General features: G+C 36.9%; 1 protein-coding gene and 1 pseudogene across 2 annotated transcripts in view; one reads left to right on the plus strand and one right to left on the minus strand.

Moving 5' to 3' along the window:
* The window catches only part of mol (dual oxidase maturation factor 1 mol), a 96,986-nt gene that overhangs the window by 8,769 nt on the left and 65,860 nt on the right, over positions 1-22,357 (plus strand). The gene's annotated exons all lie outside the window — the stretch shown is intronic.
* On the minus strand, positions 6,110-6,650 carry LOC108359802 (40S ribosomal protein S10b-like; annotated as a pseudogene).

The following is a 22,357-nucleotide window of genomic DNA, read 5'->3' on the forward strand; positions in this document are numbered from 1 at the left end:
AACTCATAAAACTTTAATCTGTATAGTTGTAGTAACATTGAACCACAAGATGCATTTTGAAGTTTTCTGGCAGCATTTTCATTCGATTTTAGCGAAGAAAGGCCTTGAATGTACTAAATGTGTGCTCGACGTAAGTTGATACAAGCGGCGCCCAATTTAAATATGGAACGTTTGAAACGTTCATATTATCAGGAATAAGGGCGTTTTCCTCTCTCTTTATAATTTTATCCACACCCCTTATTGTCTCCAAGCCTTCGTTAGCTGAGAAAACGGCTTTGAATTTTACCAACACCAATTTGGCAAGAGGTCTCTTTTTTTAATCTTAAAAAAAAATGTGTAAATGCTATAATCACTTTTTTAAAGGTAGAAAAGGCCAAAAAAAGGCAAGTATCTTAAAAAAGGCAAAAAAAAAAGGCAACACCAATTGTGTATACATGGAATCAGGGAAAGCTAAATCGTGGACATTCTTAATCGAATATACTCTATCTCTTTAGCAGAAAAAAAGGCAATTTCTATATGCTATGAGAGCTTTAAATAAAAATCGTATTTTAACCGTAAAAAAATTGGATTTTTATTTTGCCGATCAAATATAACCGTTTTATTCGGATTTTTTTGTTCGATTATATTATAATAACAGATTGGCGCATAGAAAATATGCTAGTGTTTGGCCTTGATGTTGTTACGCAATTCTAACCGTTATATTCAAATTTAATTTTTTATAACGTTTAAAAATTATCAAAAAAAAAAAAATCAAAAATAACGACTATTTTTGATCGAAGAAAATAAAAATAATAAAACAAACATAAAAAAATCATATAGATTTTGCAATGACGTAAAAATTAAATTCATTTCATTTACCGGCTATTTTCGGTGCCGGTATATATATCGACCAACTTTAGTTAAGTGCTTTTAAGTTAAAAATAAGAGAGTTTTTGAGGTAAGTATCAGCAACCAAGACCTTAGTGTAAATAAGCTGCACAAATATTTTCCCAATCAAAACTTTTGCGGCAACCACAAAAATGCAGTGGTCGGGTTGTTCGGAGTATGATTTTTTTAATCAAATTCAGTGTTTTTTAAGTATACTAAAGAAAAAATTTCGTCGAATTCTTGCTATTTAAAAAAATGTATAAAAATTCTTTTGAAATTTGGAAATTTTCGTGCATGCCTTTATTTTGTAGGAATAACAAATAAAGTGGTATCCTATACAAAATTTGGATGTTTATACTTTTTAGCACCACCCTAATGTACATATTCGTACTTTGTGAGTGAATAAAGAAATTTATGTAATAAACATTTTTACACAAATATTTTATTTTACATTTTTATTGTGGCTTTGGCAAATTATTGTGTGCTGACTACTACGACAAGTGCTTGGACCATAGGAGTTCGACTCAGGAGTAAATAACTCGAAAAACAGAAGTAAAAACAGATCTTCCATGATAAATTTAAAAATTCTCTTTCCAGTTCCGTGGGATTCAAAAATCTAAAATTTTGCATGCAAATGTAATGCTAAGAATTCACTAAGAAAAGCTCTAAGGTCATGAAATTAAATTGAGATGTCTAAAAATTTTTGAGAGTTTCAGGTTAAGTATTTGTATTTTGTAGTCATAAGTTTGTTTTAGAAAATATGTATACCAGAAATCTTAAGAAATAAAAAAAAAACGGACTAAATCTACTCCGATCGGAGCAAAGTCCAAGCGCTGACTACGACTGTTATGTTATGTTTTTATTATTGTTTTTGGAGTTTGATTCATCCACTAACTGTTACAGCATATATAACCAGGTATAAAATGATATCACACATAACAATCTTTAGTAAAACATACATATGCATGCACGTGAATAGTACATACAGTGAGTGTCAGTGAAAATCGTACAGTAATTTTTCGCATTAACATTTAATAAAAATATAGTTCATACTACATAAAAATCCAAACCAAAGTTTCTAGCTTTGTGACAATGAATAAAAATGTAAAATTTTCATAAACAGTTTTGGAATATGAAAGAAAATGCGGTATTTTGTAGCCACTTCAAACCTGCACTTTATTTTACTAAAATTGAATGAGCGATTAACTGCATACCCAAAAAAATTCTGAATAAATAGTGTGAAATTTTGATGAAAGTTTTACGATTTTTCTTTAAATTGTTACAAAGTTAAAAACTTTGAGTTATATGTATTTTATTGTAGTGTGAAATACATTTTTATTAAAAATGAATAAAAATTAAAAAAACTAAACAAAAAATTTAAAAACATTTACTGTACGATTGTCATTGACGCTGTACATGTAAATTTTTATTATATGCACAATTCATATATTTTATTTGTTATTGTTTATGATTGTCGTTTGTCGCTTTATAACATACATTTACTACATATGTATGTACATATAAGATATGCTTGCTATTTGCTGTACCACCGGTTGTCGCTCATCACTGCGGCTTGTCCATTTCCATTGCACTTTCATTCGCTTACACACCTTTTTTCGCCAACACACATTGCGGTAGTCATTACAAACGATTTTATGGCTGGTTGTTGGGTTTTCGCATAACACACATACATATGTACGTACATAAATGTATGCATGTATGTCAATTTGTATGTATGTATTGTGCTTTTTTTGGCAATTCCGCATTCCTTTTACGGATAGCTTTGGGGCGATTTTCGCCATTTCTTGTTTCGTTTACAGAGTTTGGCGCTCTCTCCCTAAGCTCTCCCACAAATTCATGCGTAAATATTAAGTCATTACAACAACATTGTATACACAAAGTGTGTATATGCACAATTCGTTTACCTGTACTTAGTTATCGTTTATTTTTTTTGTTATTACGTATGTGGCGCTACTTTGTAATTATGTGTCTTTCTCTGTTTTTTTGCGAAGATTTTTTACCTTTTGTTGTTGGCAGCGTTTTTTAACATGCAGACGTTTTAACTGATATTAATTGTTCCTAATTTTCATCAACTTGTGTGTTTGACGATTTTTACAAATGTACCAAAATACTAAAATGCTAAAATCAACGAAATTTGCTGGCAACTTCAGACTTGCACTTTATTAATTGGCTCAAAAGCTACATTTTCAAAATTTTTCTAAAAGATCTGATTAGAAACTGTGATCTGATGAAAGAGCCTCCTCCAATAATTTTGTACGGCACCGTACTTATAAGTACTCTAGGTTTCATGAAAGAAAAAAATTTTAGTACAAGATAACATTAAAATATCAGTCATATTTTTCGTTGCTGTGAATTTGTTTCAAAACTTCTGTATTTTCCTTAATATAATTGTAAAACTCTGTGCACGTCATTTTGAACGTATTTAGGTACATATACTAATCATCAACTATTGCTTGTGCAAAGTTCAACTATCTCGAAATGTGACTATTTCACAAATTAAACCGGTGTACTGAGAGAAAGAAATTTAGAATTAAAAAGCGTGCTAAATTAAAAAAATACGTATATGAAAGAGCACCAACCCAACTCGTAATACATTTAATTATACAAATTTTAGTATTTAGTATAGAAATATTCAATTCAAATACGCCTATATCAAAATGAAGATTTGCAATTACCGATTGCTTTTTCATTATTAAGTTAAACAAATATTTAAATTCCATGCTGGTTGTAATGGGAATTGGCAAATTGTGGCAAGCATCTTCGCGCACTCAGCTACAGCCAGACTTGTAAATGTGCATTTACATGTTGAGTTTGAATCAACACCACGCGTGCGTGTTATGAAAGTATTATTTTTAAATACGAACATTTTTAAACGATAATCAAATAGAAAATATTCATGTTTACTATGCGTTATTTCCCTCAGTGAATTCATAACATTTTTCTGAATACTACAACGCGTTTTTTCTCTTAGTGTAGTGATTTTTGAACTTTTATTCAAATTTGTGCAATCAAATCAAAAACCGGGACACTAAAACGAAACCCGGGACATTTTAAGGTTGGACCGGGACATTGGGACAAATAGTCTAAAACCGGGACATGTCCGGGAAAACCGGGACGTCTGGCACCCCTATGCATACAACATTGTGAAAGTGACATCGGCAATGGTGTTTAACTCGGGAGTTGTTCTTAACCGGAGATGGTGAAAGCGGTCCTTAATTTGTTAATAGGAGATCAAATAATGCATATGATATGGAGGTCTATGTATTATGCTTAATTAATGGTTCAATGAAATGTATGCACATAGATATGCACTTAACATACATCGACGGGGAGCGCAACTTAATAAACAACTTGAGGCAGGTCCTTTTCAATAAAACCTTCTCTGTTTAAAAGATCTTCATAAAGAAATATAGTATCGAGCACAGGACACCTTTCACTAAAAAATATCACAAATAGCGCTCATAGAAGGTATCTTTTTTTAAATTTTGCCGACTGGGTCGTATTATGCGTTAATATAGTACTAGTTTGTAGTTATATATGTACATATGTAGTAGACACCCAATCACCAATTTTGTTTGCTGTTTTTTTGTTTTAGTGACTAGTATCTTTCGGACAATAAATACGGGGTTTCTAAATGTCTTGACTCAGCGCCACCTAGCGAGTTATTTGGCAACATCCATTAAGTAGTTTTTGAACCAAGCTATAAAAAAGAAAACGGCTATCATTTTATATATGAACCGTGTTTAAATACAAGTACATCTCGATACTTTTCGTTCGATGCCAAGTAGTTTTGGCCTCGATACTGTTTGACCAAGTACTGAGAAGGCAACGAAATAATATACGTATCGAAACCCGCTACTAAGGCAAATTTTGTTTCGAATTTTTTCCTCCTCTGTTATTTCTAATATGAAACGACGTGTGCTTTATGGCTAGTGTTGACAGATTTTTTTTCCAGCCATACGGGACAAACGCATAATATGTCCAAAATATACGGGATTTAGAAAAATTTAACGGGACAAAAGAGAAATAAAGGATTTGCTTTAAAAGCCCAACTACAAATCATATATTAACAAAGGTGATCCATTTCATCGAAGTAAGGTTCAGATTAGTAATAGGCTTATGATAAATTTCCTTTATTTCATGACAACAATTTTTAATTTATACAAAAATATATACATATGTACGTAGACATATAATTGAGAAAACCATAAAACAAAATTAAAAGATACAGTTGCGGTCAAAATTTAAAATATGAGTCCTTCTATATCAGATACTACATAAATATGTACCTCGCTCCACTATATCTAAACTATTAAAACTATTAAAAATCAACGCGAGTTCGCGAGTTATACTAAAATTCAATGGGCTATAAAATCGCATACCAGAAATTTTCGTAAAAAATCTGAGTAAAAAGTTTAAAATTTTTATGAAAATTCATTAAATTTTCCTTAATATTATATACAGTTTGAAACCTTGATTTATATGGTTTTGTTTATAGCATGAACCATATTTTTGTACAAAAACCACAAAAAATTATAGCTTGCAAAACATTGTGAATATTTAAAAAAAACAAGGGTGAACGCAGATATAGTGGAGCGAGCGTATGTATAGTATATGTAACCATGTATGATAAGCATATATCACTGCCCTAATTTGGTGGGGGCCGGCCGACATTTGAGTATCTGATTTAAATAAGCAAGTATCAATGATTTTGTGACCCTCTTCAGAACGGCGAATTGGTTATACTCCTAGAACAGTATTACAATGGGACTACCACGGCCTAAGTGTGCTTCCTTCAGACGATATATGCAGGCAACCACGGCAACCGAAACGTATCTAAGAAGTTCACCTTAAACCTATTGCGAATGTCATAACAATGCCATGATAAGGCGGGCGAGTAGTTTTGGTATGCGGATTGCTAACTGGAAGCTCGCCCTAAGTGCTTTATCTCTTAAGCAAGCAAGGGACTTATTGCCAAGTTTTATCACTTGCGTCAACACAAAACTTATGTGGCCGGAATGGATCGAGAAATGATCGAAGGGTCTCCTCAGGCTGGCCAGCTGTATGCTCGATAAAGAGTCATCGAGAAGAACCTTGCGGCATCTTGTATGCGAATGTCCCGTACTCTGTAGAATAAGCAAGTTCAAGGGTTAAGAATTTTTCAAGGCTTAAATCAACATAGCCAAAATGGGAAGTATTACTTACTTTAAAATAAAATTCCACCGGCAACATCATTTTAGAACTAAATAAGTGTCGGCATGGGGAATTCCATCCTACATCCACTTTTCATTGAGGGCGTGTACCACGGCCGAAACTGCCACGGAAATCAAAATCGGCAGCGTCTGGACCAGCATCACCTTCCTTGTGAGGTCTACGGGGCGCACGTCTGTAGCATGTACGGTCCTCGCCCGTCTTGGAAGAGTCGCAGATGCGAGCAGGTGCCCCTGGCAGGGACGCACTGCTTCTGAGTGCGCTGGGCGTTTCAATGTGGGTGGCACAACTTCTGAGGGCAAATGCAGGTAGCTGCGCAGGTACTCAATACCTTCATTGGTCAAATACCAGTAGTAATGTCACCAGACAAAGCGCTCCTTAACCACGCTAGTGCAATGACTGCAATGTTTTGATTACATGTAAATTAGCAGTAAGCTCGTGAAAGGAGCGTGGAAATCTTTTTTGGCAACGATGCCACCCTGTTTGAGGAGGTTAATACTCGTAAATAGCGACATGATGAGCCTTTGGCATAAACATCTTTAGCGTCTTTTGTTGAGCAGCCATTAATATTACTATTATTATTATGTCGTGTATGCTCACGCTCCGACCGAGAAATATCTATTGTGCTAAACTCTAATTGTAATCACTCCAACCTTAGACTATTTAAGAAATTAAGCACATTGGAGGGTACCATGCTCCAAATTTTGAATGGAGAAAATAATCGTTCTTCTAGGCGTAACTTATAGCTATATTAGGGCGGGTCAATTTGTATGGATCGATTTTTTTCGACATCGCTCCTAGCATATTCGGATTCTTCATAAAATTCTAAGAAAAAAAAATCCTCCAGACGATAGCCCTAAAGTCAATTTCGAGCCTGCGCATTTTTAAAAGACGATATCTTATATATAAATGTGAATTGCTGTCCATTAGTCTCGCTAAGACTCGAAAACGGCTTGACCGATTTGAATATTTTTATTTTTTCCGGTTTGTTTTTTATAGTATCCGGATGGTTAAAACCAGAAAAAATAGAGAGTTGCCACCTGTTTAAACATTTCAGTATAAGTAAATTAATCAGATAAATTAGATATTACAATATAGGTGTCAAAAGAAAGAGGTTATGAAAGCTTACAGGCGAAAATATTTTTGAGGGGGGTTGCCTCCTGTTTCAGAACTTAATTAAATTAAATTGGTTAGACAAATTAAATATTGCAATATGGGTATCAAGTTAAAAAGGTTTAAGAAAGATTACTACTGAAAATATTTTTGAGTCGGGTTGCCAACAATTTCGAAAATTTAATTCTATTAAGTTAATAAGATAAATTATGTAAACGAAAAGTGTTTGAAGCATTATTGATTAAGAAATATTTCCTATAGGCCTGCCACCTACCTGAGCGGTAAAAACTAAAGCCATACTCGCAAATATTATTCAAAGCTTTTGAAGCTCGCATCAATGTGGAATATTATAACTCCGTCAAGTTAGTGTGTATTGATGGCAAACAAAGTACTCTAATATTTGGCAATGATATCACCCCATCGAACAATGCACTTAACCTCGAGATAAAAAGAGAACAAAAGCCGAAGTATTAGCCGAAGCAGTTCGTACAAATGTTCCACAATTGAACTAACAAAAAAATATTTCCTACGACTCTTTTATAGAAGCTGTGGACACTGGAGTAAATTTTAAACAAAAAACCAAACCGACTTCAACTCTCATATACAAATGTAAGTGTACCGTTATTTGCTTCATGGNCCGGTTTGTTTTTTATAGTATCCGGATGGTTAAAACCAGAAAAAATAGAGAGTTGCCACCTGTTTAAACATTTCAGTATAAGTAAATTAATCAGATAAATTAGATATTACAATATAGGTGTCAAAAGAAAGAGGTTATGAAAGCTTACAGGCGAAAATATTTTTGAGGGGGGTTGCCTCCTGTTTCAGAACTTAATTAAATTAAATTGGTTAGACAAATTAAATATTGCAATATGGGTATCAAGTTAAAAAGGTTTAAGAAAGATTACTACTGAAAATATTTTTGAGTCGGGTTGCCAACAATTTCGAAAATTTAATTCTATTAAGTTAATAAGATAAATTATGTAAACGAAAAGTGTTTGAAGCATTATTGATTAAGAAATATTTCCTATAGGCCTGCCACCTACCTGAGCGGTAAAAACTAAAGCCATACTCGCAAATATTATTCAAAGCTTTTGAAGCTCGCATCAATGTGGAATATTATAACTCCGTCAAGTTAGTGTGTATTGATGGCAAACAAAGTACTCTAATATTTGGCAATGATATCACCCCATCGAACAATGCACTTAACCTCGAGATAAAAAGAGAACAAAAGCCGAAGTATTAGCCGAAGCAGTTCGTACAAATGTTCCACAATTGAACTAACAAAAAAATATTTCCTACGACTCTTTTATAGAAGCTGTGGACACTGGAGTAAATTTTAAACAAAAAACCAAACCGACTTCAACTCTCATATACAAATGTAAGTGTACCGTTATTTGCTTCATGGCCCAATTATCAGATCTACACTCAATTAGTAGGAGACTACATCTGAGGAACCACCTTTTCTTTAAAAAAGAATTATTGAAAACGGGTAACGTAGTCCAAAGTTACATACATAAAAAAAATATTCCAACGAATTAATAAAATATGCAGATTAATATTTAATAAAACGTTACGAATGTTTTTTTTTTAACACAAACCTATGCTTGGGAGTTTATTGATACTAAAAATAAATTTCTGATATCTATTTTTTATTTAAAGAACCGCAAGATTACACTACAAAGCAAATAACATATTTTTTACTATCGTAACAGGAGAAGTAACTGTATGCATTTTTTTATATGTAAAGTGTCGAACAAAAGTTTTGGCACAGTGAATTTTCGCAATACATATATGCAAACTTTTTAATTTATTCCTGATAATAATGTAGAATCCGAATCTGCTAGGAACGATGTCGAAAAAAAATTGACCCGCCCTAAGGTATATGCTCGGCTGCTTCGTCCAATAACCCACAAGTCTCTGGAATAGTATCTTAACTTGCTGTGTCTTGTCAGGGAGGCTGTAAGAGTTCTAAGCCTTTCACGACTAAGTTCAAGGAATCGCACAGAGTTTCATCTGAAAGGAGTTTTGCATTTCTTTGATTGTTTCCCTTTCGTCAGTATGCAGCAATCTGAGGTTCTTCACAGCTCTTAAGTAACTCTGCACTGTATCCTTTAGATGTACCGCAGAAAGTATCCAGACCATGCAAGCACATTTGGGTTCTAGGTTTCACTAGACAGTCAGCCATTTCGTTGCCCTTAAACTAGGGCTGCCAGACGTCCCGGTTTTCCCGGACATGTCCCGGTTTTAGACTATTTGTCCCGGTGTCCCGGTCCAACCTTAAAATGTCCCGGGTTTCGTTTAAGTGTCCCGGTTTTCGATTTGATTGCAAAAATTTTGAATAAAAATGACTACACTGAGAGAAAAAACTCGTTGTAATATTAAGAAAAGTTTTATGAATTTACTATGGGAAATAACGCATGGTAAACATGAATATTTTTTATTTGATTATCGTGTTCGTATTTAAAAATAATACTTTCATACCACGAACACGTGGTGTTGAATCAAACTGAACATTTGAATGCACATTTACATGTCTGGCTGTAGCTGAGTGCACGAAGATGCTTGCCACAATTTGCTAATTTCCAGAGCGTCAGGGTTCAAATCCCATTACAGACAGCATGGAATTTAAATAATATTTTTTTTTTAACTTAATTATGAAAAAGTATCCGTTAAGTGCAAACCGCTTCATTTTAATATTGGCGTATTTGAATTGAATATTTCTATACTAAATACTAAAATTTGTATACTTAAATTTTTACGAGTTGGGTTGGTGCACTTTCATATGCGAATTTTTTTTCAAATTTAGCACGTTTTGCACAAGCAATAGTTGATGATTAATATAAGTATGTACCTAAATACGTTAAAATTTGTATTTAATTTTTTACTTATACATAAGTACCGTGCCGTACAAAATTATTGGCTCGGAGACTCTTTTATCAGATCACAATTTCTAATCAGATCTTTTAGAAAAATTTTGAAAATGTAACTTTTGAGCCAATTAGTAAAGTGCAAGTCTGAAGTTACCAGAAAATTTCGTTGATTTTTTGCAATTATTTATTTTTTGCTGACAGTGTCTTCCACATACAAAAAAATGTCGAACATAGTTTGTATGGAAGAAACTCTCAGTAAAAACAATACCAAAAATCAACTAAATTTTTNAGTGCAAGTCTGAAGTTACCTGAAAATTTCGTTGATTTTTTGCAATTATTTATTTTAAGATGATAGTGTCTTCCACATACAAAAAAATGTCGAACATAGTTTGTATGGAAGAAACTCTCAGTAAAAACAATACCAAAAATCAATTAAATTTTTATGGGCTGCAAAACTTAATTTTAAAAATTTTATAAGAAAGACTGAATAAAAAGTTGTAAATTTGTACGCAAATTCATTGCATTTTCCCGAGTTTTGCACAAAGTTTAGAAATTTTATTTTTATGTTTTCTGATTTATTTAGTGTAAACTGTATTTTTATAAGGAACAAAAAGGTACATGCATTGTGAATAATTCTCTGTGCTTTAGTTGTGATAACATGTTTTGTTTTGCTCATGTTTTTATGTTTGTCAAAATAAAATTTTACTACATCCTTTCGTACGTAATTTTTGTCGAAACGAAAAGGAAGGGAGCGAAAGGCCTTTCCCACCCTTAAGTGGGCAACATAGATATCTGGCAGCCCTACCTTAAACCCTTCATGTCCCGTAACCCACCACAGCGTTACTGTATTTTGGGTCCCTAGGTGGTTTAAAGGAGTTTAAAACTGTCTACAAGCTCCTATGCCGTCCTAAATGAGTCGAAGGCCCTTAATTCTGCCTGACTACCCGACATAATACTTACTTCGGGTATGAAGCATTTCGCCTGGAATATGGTTGAGTAAATTCCCATTGGCAGACTTCTCTGGAATATTGGTAAGCCAGCCTCGGTACTCCCGTTGTCCATCTTCGATCCGTCGGTATACCATACTTCGAACCCTTTATCAGTCATATATATTATCGCTTCACAGCAGTCCCTTGCAGGAGTTCTGTAGGACTCGTCGACGAGTAATTTCGGTGGCATGATGTCTGCGTGCTTGTTATCGAGTTTTCACGATACGCGTCGTATTGCAAAGGGCCCATAAATGCGGCCCTGGGTGTGTTGGTGTGATAACCTCCGCTATTCACTTTGACATTTATTTACATAGTTTATATGTAAATATATATGTATGTATGTATGTGTATCATTTTACTTTCATTTTGTTCTTTCACCACTTGAAATCTTTTTTTTTACTATTTGTGTTGCATTTATGTTTCACGATGCTGACAACCCTTCGCGTATGCCTTCAAGTCTTCACGTCACGCTTCAGAATTCCACGTAATTTAATTAATTTCAATTGTGCAAACATAATGAAGCTGAGCACCTACTTTAGCGGTTCAATTTGCCAAAAGCATAATTCGGATGAGCGAAACACAGAAAAATTCCTTGTTTTCATAGATACTTTATTTTTATGGGACACCTTTTCGCTTACTTCCTTATATTTTGCATTTTCCGAAATCTTTTCAAGTTTTGTTTCGTTTTTCATTTCGCTGCGAAGAATTGAAATTAAAGTAATTATGTTGGTGTTGCATTCGCAGCATGGTGCCACATTATTTTTACCACCAATGAACCGATGTTTATGAGTTGTAAAAAAGTCGTAAAATACTGCGAAGCGCACCAAGTACTCGCTATATTTGCGTGAGTCGTTTGCCTTTCTGGCAAATATTAAAACGAAAATGCAGAAAAGTGTAGAGAGATAGAGAGAGTGAAAAACAAACATTAGCCGCAAACGAGGAAGTCCAAAGAAACAAAGATATTACGTTAGCGTAAAAAATTCGCCTTATACTCGTAACCAAATGCGTGTGCGCGCGAACAATGATGGAAGGATGTTTTTCCGGCATTCGCTGTGCTGTGCAAGTAATCGTTTGCAGAAAATGAAAAAAAACACAGAAAATGGAGGGAAGAAAAATTGGCACACAAAAATAAAAATAAAAATTCCACAAGCAATACTCATCAACGGCAGCCGTATTCAATGCTACTACTGCAACTCCGACTGAGTGGCCGCCATAAAAGCCGGCTGCGCCATTAAGCTGCTGCGCATAGCATTGAGAGACATCAACAGCAACAACAAACATCATGGCAGCTGCGGTATCCGCAAATTTTAACAGGCATGCGGATGCCGCTGCGACAGCCGCATACACACCTGTAAAGCGACCAGTTGTTGCGGCTCTGTCATAACTAACTACTCCACATCAGTATTACCATTTTGGAGCTTTGAAGCTAGATTTTGCTCTTTAGTTTTGTATTTAGCTCCGAAAATTGAGTTTTAGCTCCTAGCTCTTAAAAAAAAAAACAAAAATGTAGCTCTTCATTTTAGCTACTATTAGCATTGTTGATGTTGGTTGATTTTTCGGACAGGGTGGTAAGATGATTTATTTTGGAACGAATTTCCGTAATTTTTCGAAAAATGACAGTGAAGATGGCACAACGCCGAAACCAGTTTGTCTGCAAACCAAACTTGACAAGAGATGACGGAAATTCGTTCCCAAATATATCACCATTAGTACCCTACAAGAATTGTGTGATGGAAATTAACACATTCTCATTTATCTTACTAACACATATGCAAATTTTGCGTTGGTTAAAAAGAGACCATAAAATAAGGCCATAAGTTGGAGAAAACGGAAGAATTTGTACACAAATGTTTACATCAGATTTTTCACACCGCCCTTTAGAATTTGATAGAAACTTGTAGGTAGCCAGTGACAGAAATCTCTATCAGTCTTGCCACTCAAATGATTTGTCAAATGATAGTCACTGTTCTTGCAGGGTATTATTTTACTCTTTTTAGCTCTTTTTCGACCGTTTTAGCCCCAGACTAAATGTTTTTCTGGCAACACTGCTCCACATTTGTATTTCTCTCATTTATTGGTTTCTTCCTTTTCTTTGTTTGCCGAAGCGGCTCACTGTTTTCTTGTTTTTGTGTAATTGCGGCCGCTGCTGGCCAAGTATGTAATCATTTCGTTGGGTTTTGATACCCAGCAAGCATTTATGAAAAGGTACAATCAAAATCCACCAGCGAATGCGAGGCTTTTGCTGTTGAACACTGCTATAAAAAAGTATATCTAAGGCGGTGTTTGCGATATGTACTTCCTCTCGTAATTCTATAAATTTTCCTGATACTTCGTGCGCGGATTTCAATGAGACCGGAAGCCCACACGAAGCTTATAGTGCAATAAATATTAAGTCAGCCTATTATAGCAATGAAATCGTTATCCGAACAGGTCGCTCAGTAGAGATAAGAGACAATGAGCTATATTGCTACATACTTAATTGATGCGACATCGCCCTGAAAAACATTAAAATCGTCAGCTAACTGAAGGCTGAGATTTAGTGAGAAATCACTAAATTGAAATCCATTGCCCACTGTGACGTTTAGACTGAAAACATTTCTTTACTAGATGGCGCAAAAGTTGTCACCCGATAATTTTTGGCTGTAATTTGGGTTCTCCTTTGGAATGTCTTTACTTGGTGTCCGAGCCATTTGGTCCGAGGCGATTTCGAAAAAATAAAGCCCGATGACACCTCCAGCGTAAACAATAGGTACATCATGCACTTACTTCGCGCGGGCGCAATGACCCTTCGTGGCTTATAACTAATGTGACCAACTATTTCATAGCTCAAAGAAGTACAGGTTGGGTTAAGTTAACGCCGCGAGCCGATTACGAAACTTCGAATGCAGCTAATTTGGACCCCTGAGAGCTCAGTGTTTGTTCAAAAGTGGGAACCAAAATGCTTCCATTTTAGCCTCGTGATGGTTGGACAGTCTAAAAGAAAGTGTGGAGATAATTTCACTTCATTTTCCTCTTGACAGCTGATAAAAAAAGGTGAGTTGAAATTCCTAGTCTCACCGCATGAATACCAATCGCACAATGGCCTGTCAGAACCTCTAGCCTTTGAGAGGTAACGTGTTTTAAAGTGCCCTATCCCAATAGCAGTTCCTGCAACGACAATTCTGTCTGCAATATCCGTGCCAGGTGCCGTGTTCAACATATGTATGTTAAGCGCTAGTTTAGGTGTGGTTCCTAACGCTCCGCTAATTCCTATTTTACAAGTGTAGCCTTCTCTAGTGAGTTCCGCCAGGCAAGGGCTCCTTGAAACAGCATATGCTTAGATCTGGTTTCCTAGAGCTAATGAATTAATTTGGGCGAGAGACCTCACCTTTTACCGATAGCTCACCTACAACAGTACAAGGCAACCTACACCTTTCTACCCTTTTCTCAAAGTTAGGCTTCCATGACCGCCGTTGATCGCCCACCTAGTTACCTGGTTCAGGTAACCTTGAGCAAGATCAAAAAGGTTGTCTAGAAATCGTCCACTAACCAAAAGTTCCACATAATTAGGTCGTTTCCAGCCGCAATCCAGAGCAGGGGAGAGAGATCAATACGTTGTGGAGTGCTCCTAATGACTCTGCCGCGACAGTTTTGTCACGAAGTAAGCTGTAGATAAGCCTTATTAGGTTGGTTTCAACCCCAAGATTATGATTATACTTGACTATTGCCTTTGGAGTGACATTGTTGAAGGCCTCCTCGATGTCGAAGAAGGCCTCTACTTCATAATCTTTATGCGTCAAGGGATCCCCTGACCACTTTACCAATATATGCAGGGCGGTATTCACCGACTTTTTCTTGCAATAAACATATTGAGCTCTTGAAGACAGTCACCAGGAATCGCGTTCCTTACCAATCTCCAAAAACGAAGATAGACCGATTGCCCCAAAATACCTAGAGAAAACATGTGCGCCTTTTCCGGACTTCGGAATGAACGCTACAGTGAGTATGAGCGTATCCAAGCCTTTGCCACGCAGTTCGCATAAATAGGATCCAACCAATTGCACGACACCTTCAGAGCCGTTTGCTGCTGCGCAGGTATCATGCCATCGGTCCCCGACGACTTTAATGGTTTGAACGAATTTATCGCCGAATTTGTCCAGAAGAACGGAGAAGAACAGGACCTGGGGGGAGTTTCTCTAACCAGTTAGCGACAATTTTCGAACCGCTATCGCACTTTTTGCCGCAAAAACATTTATGTATATCATGCGTCAAAAAGTGCGATAGCGATCCGAAAATAGTCACCAACTGCTTACAAAATAACCCTCCTGAAGAACAAAATATTGCAAAGAAGTACATTCGAATGAACTTCGAAGTACGAAGTACAAGAGCGAAAAAAGAAGTACTGTACTTCCGAAAGAAGTTCGGTTGGTCACATTAGTTACATATAACCAATTCACATATTCACATATCCACAAATATAGAAGTGGTTGCCTTCCTCGTGATCGAGATTCAGGATGGCTTGAGCGCATATAGGCTACCTGCACTTTTTAAGGGAACAACTTCAAGCTTTTCACCAAAATTCACTGTTATGACCGTCCAATTGCGTGGAATATCGTCTGGTCGGGACTGCGGGGTGCTCTGCAATATCTTCAGCCACAGCCATGAAATTCTCAGCAGAACGTATTGTCCCATACAATTCTAGCCAGCAGCTTAACGGAATAGTGTTTTCCCAGTTGGTGTCGGACGACCGAGAAATCTGCTAATTCACGGAAAAGTTATTCCGAGTTCTTGAGGTGTATAGCGATTTATGCCTTGTAAATGTGTATTTTGTATCTGTTTGCTTAGCAAATGTCAAAGCAGAACTGATGTTTGCCGTCATTTGCCAAAATTATAGCACTTCCGATGGGTTGACCTAATTTTGCGTCACCTGGCATGCATCTTAGGAATTGTTGCTCAAAAATTGTAATTTATGTACATATATCTACCGCTTTCCCGAAATGGTAACTTCAACTTAAAAGTTAGGCTACGTTTGAAAGGCATGTTTAAAGACTTCGTACTTCTACGTAGAGACATACTTGCATATTGTCAATGGCCTCTATGAGTGCTATGAAGTCGTGCAACCTTCTAACGGGTCTTATTCCAGATAATGTCCATACAACTACTTACTATCTGTCATGAAATTGAGACGCTTTTATAGCTTCACTGTCATTACCCCTGTCAGGTTGGTAAAATAGCTAGACTACAAATGCTTGAGTCACTTGGACTGAAAACCGACGCGTTAACATGAAAACTGGTGAAATGGTTGTTCTTATCGTCACTGCGGCAGCTTCCGCAGCGATAATATGCTGCTACGCGCCAAGACGCGTCCTACCGACACATCAACTATTTCGGTTTCTTCAATATTACCATGTCTGGAAACCCAGAAAAGAGTAACGTTGACATGATGCTAGTGAGGTGCAACATCGTTGAACAACTGCCGTCTTCAATTCGTTGGACGCCAACGCCTTCAAGCAGGATAAGTGCTAATGCAGCTGACGTCTTCCTTTCATAGTATAGCACTATTCGGTATTAGTTGAGCTTCCTTTTTTATGGCAAAGATCTCTGCTTAAAAGGTCGATATAAGTTCCCAGTCCCCAGTTTATCTCCATAAAGCCTGAAGCTATTTTCTACATCTTCCAGTCATCGGCATAAGATCATAATACAACTGCTTCTCCTCGATACATTGGTGCAAACTTTAAAGGAATCTTGAAACGGTAGCCGCCGAACGACGTAATAAGGCCTCTGCTTTAAACTCAGATACTTAGCATTGGTATCTCTTTGCCATCCTCTTTTATGTTCACTCAAGATCGATACATGGCCATGGTTGCAGTACTTCCACATATTTAATTCCCTTAACCGAAGAGATTTTGCGATTTTAAGTGGAAGATCATACTTGATTCGCTGCTAACCGCATCCGATAAATTAGGACGTGCGGCTATATTGCAATTATCCCAAAGCTTAGTGAGATGGTTCTGTGGGTTGGCGGAGACCTCAGAGCATACACACTATATATGATTACTATGTGGTTCGCCTTTGGAGAATGATTGTTTTTACAATCCAGAATGCGGAAAATTACACAGTTAACGCAAGAGATCCAGGTAGTAGGTCGCAGTGCTAGTACACACTAACAAAAAAAAAAAAAAATACTGAAACTTGGGATACCGATTTATTGGAAAATAAGTAATAATTAGACCCTAGTTTTTTTTTTTAGCAGAAAACGAAGCCTAGAAATGTGTACCACATAACTACTTAATTATAAGCAAAGTGTATAAATTTGTATTTTTTTTTTTTTTATAGTTGCATAAAAATCCGCAGTCTAGTAATAATCAAATAATCAAACCAAAACCCAAACTGAATTTGTAGTCAATATTAGATTTTTTTTTTAAATTTTGGCGGAAAACATCATTCATGCTTGCTGGGTTACGGTTGTTATATCATATGTACGTACATTTATGTGTATGCCCATAACACAATCCATATAGCTGCTTGTCTCACAATGCGTTTGCACTTCCTCTTGCGCTGCAAAACAGTTTCACTTTCAGATGTAAAATGTGGTAGATGACGAAGCAACGTGAAACATTGAAAGCGAAATCATCGAAAGCAAAAGTGCGAATGGAATAAAAAATAAGCACTAGTTGAGCGGAAAAATCATAAATACGAATAACCGACCTACTATGTATATGACGGATAGTAATATCCAATCGCTCCTGAGAGAATAATTTTAACCATAGCATTGCTTGCGCTTTACCAGATTATTAAAAAATTGTGGAAATTGTCTATTTTCGTGTGATTTCGAAGAAATAACACAAATGTGAGCATACATTTAATCTTAGCCACTGACCTTGCCTATGGACCCGGGCCATGGCAGTCTTTGTACCTAAGGCACGCAGGACTTCCTAGTTTAATCCGAAAAATTACCGACCTATAAGCTTTAACTCATTTATGCTTAACATTTTACAACGACAGCCGGCAGGCATATCCGACTGCATCCTCCATCGAATGATAACTCGCAGTTCTAACATGTATGTTCTAAAATTAGGTATCATTGAGTTGGATAGAGCCTTCAATATGGTATATTGGAAGAGAGTTACAAAAAGGCACCTGCAATTGCAACGGAAATGGCCTCTGGTTCATCTCGCAACACTCAATAGGAGTTGTGGCTCTCATTTTCCTCGATAGTATGCCCGATATCTTAATTCCTCTATTCCTCCATAGAGTCCTGGAACCTTATTATGCATTGTATTGTAATTAGCTAGGGACTTAAGTTTCTCTATTCACTCGAAGACTAGCGATGAAGTGACTTCGAAATATGAAGAAGCCTTGCGTACCTACTGGTTATAAGTGAGGATGACAAATTTCATCTTCTGATAATTCCTGCTCACATTTATCTCGACACAAAGACTGATGACGTAAACTTCTGCCTGAAAAAAGCTCAGCTGCCTTCAAATTGGCATCGATATCCTGACTGTGGCACCCTCCGACCTCCGGGAAATTTCGAGGCATCTGTCCACTAGTGAAGGCTGTTAATATGGGGACGCCATGCTGCTTTGCTGCATAATTTAATACTCGATCTCTTCTCAATTCGACTGCTGAGTGGAAGATCTACTTAACTTGGCAGCCAGTTCGAAAACGCCCTATCTCAAAAAAACTTTTCAAAAACCTCCTATTTCAGAATTCGTTTCAAAAACGCCCTATATCAGCACATTTTCAATACATGTTGAAGTGAGATAGGGCATTTTTGAATCGTATTCTGAAATAGGGCGTTCTTCAACCAAATTCTAAGATAGAGTGTTTTTCAATGGCTGATATATGGAGATCGGTCGGTCTTCCACTCAGCAGTCGAAATACTATTAACTCCGACATATCACCTCTGGGATGTGGATCTAGCAATTTCCCATTGTTTTTGCATCATATAGATGGCTCCGGGCTATTTCATTTCAACTGGTCGATAGCGATTAATCTTTCGTGTCTAGATGAACTATCTTAACTTTGTACTAAGTACATATATGGTTTCGCCGACGTGCCTTTTCCATAGAAGTTTGTTGTCCTAGATACTTCACTTCGCTGGTAACACTAACTGAAACTTCACTTCGAATGATCCGATCGCTCACTATAACGATGACCGGATAAAAAGCTCTTTTGGCAGCGTTCAAGCAGTCAGAGACGGCATAACTGCTCTTTTTTCCGGCTCCAGCGAAGGAATTGGTAAGTTCGTGCCACGCAGACTGAGAGCTTTCTTTTCTTCGCGACTTCTGTAGGCTACATGTGTTAACTTACTTAGTTTCTAGCGTTTTTCTCGCCAGGGCTTTGTAAAGCCTTGGATTCTTTATCGCTAATTTTGATCGCCATAAATCCCCAAAAGAAAAGCAGGCCTACCTATGAACATGCAACATCTAGTTACATGCCCCTCATACTGCCAGCTTTGGCTGCTACACATTGCTTATGTTACTTTTTCATGTTGTATACTTTTAGGCCCCAAAGCTTTTCGTTTAGAAAATTTTGGACACGAAAATTTAGCGTAGCGATTGTCAGAATTCCGGTGATGATCTCCCAATCGTATTTAGTTAGACTAAGTGAGTATTCGAGGTTACCTGATGCGCACTAAACTGGCTCGAGTTGCTGTTCAACCCATCCTTAGGACAACTAGTCTGCAAGGCGTCACTATTATATGGAATCTGTTATTTCTTATTTCTGTACTATAACTTGGGTCAAATGATATTAAATACGTTTCTTAGGATGTCTCAGTTCGCGTTCTAGGGGTTCCCCTAAGGAATCCTTTTCCTTACTTCTGTTCATAGCACAAACTCGAGAATTCTGTTCTGAATAAACACTGTACTGTCAAATGAAGTAATTGCATCGGTAGATATGTGTAGGACTTTTTTGTAACGACTCAGGCCTCTGACTCTCAGAATGCACTGGCTTAGTTCGTACGAATAGTATTCCCGAAGACATCCAAAACTAAAATAGTTTTGTAATAAATTGTTTATAATACGTAATTATGTACATACATATACCGGGTGTCCTAGACCTTCTCCCACTTCTAAAATGGTGGCAATTTTTTTATTGTGAAACGCAAAAACATGAATTACCAAGTCGGGGATGGTATATCTATTGGTCGTATTACCGCCTTCCTGTTTTGACCAGGACGAGTTGAAGTTCGAAGGACATTTAATGGTTGAAAAATGCACTTCCGAGAAAAAAGATCAAACAAAAGTTAGGTATTTGTGTTCCCGAATTCTGAACCTGTAACTCCCGGTCTGTTTAACCCACTTCCGGTCGAAACTGGCAGTCGATAGTACGACCAAAAGATGGAGCATCCCCGACATCGTAGTTCATATTATTGCGTTTTCCAATAAAAAACAGTTTTCTCCATTTTCCAAGTATTTATGTAAGCTATGTTAAACTTGACCTATTATACATATGTACATTTGCCCTCTTTATATATGTAAATATGTACTTGATAATAATTACGTAGCCAGTTCTTTAATTAAAATAGCAACATTTTTCGTTTCTGTAAGCTTAGTCACTAACAAAAGTACATAGGGTGCCGCATCCAAAGCCCACTTAGCGCAAAAAAAAAACCTGATAAACACTCTGCTGCCATAGCTAAAAGCGCAGCTCAATACCAGTTTTCTGCACTGCTGCTGGCTAACTTCGCGTTTGACTGCTTCCCTGCCCGCATGTCGATTTGACGGGCAGGCAGGCGACTTGACTGACTGAATGTCTATCTATCGAAGTTGCATGTCAGCTGGGACGACTAACAAGCCGAGCGGAAGCATTGTTCACTTGATTTTCAACCGCTGTTGCAGCCGTTGTTGCTTCTGCAACTGATGCTGCTGCCGCTTTGCGGTTGTTGGTGGTGATGCGTCCACCAGTCGCGTATAGCATCAACGCTTTGCTTGTCCGCCATGTCGTGACGACGTTTTCATTTTTGGCTCACTTTGAAATTTTCGATTTTTTATTTAGTTTGCACGTTTTTTCGCTTCATTTTTCTTTGTATTCGATATTTTTGTTGTTACAACGCTGCCACTGTTGTCGATCACCGCCCACTCTATTACGCTTCCCGTGGTTGTGCGCTGTTTTATTTTAGTTTTTTTGGCGCGCTTTGTATTTGATGCGGTTGTTGTGACGACGAGCCGGCCGTCGTTTGCGGCGTCTGCGATTGCGCATTTTCCGCTTTTATGCACCTCAGTCATGGAGCGAAATAATCGTTGTGTAGTTGGCGTTGCCTTGTTATCGCCGTTTGCTATGTAGTGCTGCTGCTGAGTGTTTGCTTGCCATTGTTTATGTCGCGTCGCCTTTTCCGCACGTTTTTTCGATGGCTTCACTTGCATTGCGGCCGCAAGAAGCATCTATTGTGTTTGAAGACCAAGTCCAACGGCCAATGTACAAAAATAAATACAAAAATATGTCGGTACTACGCCAAAGTTTGTTATTTTACTTTTTTTTTTTTACATATACTATAAACGTACGTATGTACATACGCATGCCAATGCATGTATCTACATGTATGTAATTCTAAATACATAAGTACCTATATAACTTAGTCAGTTGTCAATGTGGCCTTATCAGCTCTTCGTTTGTTAGCCGCCACCGCTGCGAATTGTGGGTCAGATTTAGTCTGATAAACTCTTTGAGTTTTGCTCCTTTGGTATTTCGATTGGTAAAGTTCGGAAGCAATATTCATCCAGCGCAGCTTCGTAACTTTTTCACCATTTCCTGCAACAGTTTTCATTTATTACTTTGGACTGCATTTGCTTTGTGCTATTTTAGACGGTACTTGGCAATATGTATGTACATTGTTTTTTTATTGATCTTTTTAAATGGGTTGTAATTTTTTTAAATTTTATTATTGCACTTTACAATTGAGCTTGTCATCTCTCCGCTCCTATACTTATAGCAGTTGATAACCTAGCAGTCACTGTGTTAATTACTCATTGTGTTGAAGCTTAGTTACATCGAGAAATCCGAGACGTTAATTTTTAATCCCTTCAATGTTGCTACACTAACTGGGTCAATGTCATTAACTTGGCTTGGAGATATTGAAATATGAAACTCTCAGCATTGGATGGCAGGGATGATTCAGCAAAAAATTGTTTAACAGAGACATAACATACTTTTACTAAAATAAAACACAGAACCATTGAGATATGGAAGTAAAGCTTATCGATCGATTTTGTGTGACCAAATTACCGCCTCTATCACATATTTTCATGATATTTTTAGTTGCTTGACATAAACTTACCATATACCCGCTAATGCAATTGC

The sequence above is a fragment of the Rhagoletis zephyria genome, unplaced genomic scaffold, assembly GCF_001687245.7.
Source record: "Rhagoletis zephyria isolate East Lansing unplaced genomic scaffold, Rhagoletis_zephyria_1.1 Rzeph_scaffold_00464, whole genome shotgun sequence".
Taxonomy (NCBI): domain Eukaryota; kingdom Metazoa; phylum Arthropoda; class Insecta; order Diptera; family Tephritidae; genus Rhagoletis; species Rhagoletis zephyria.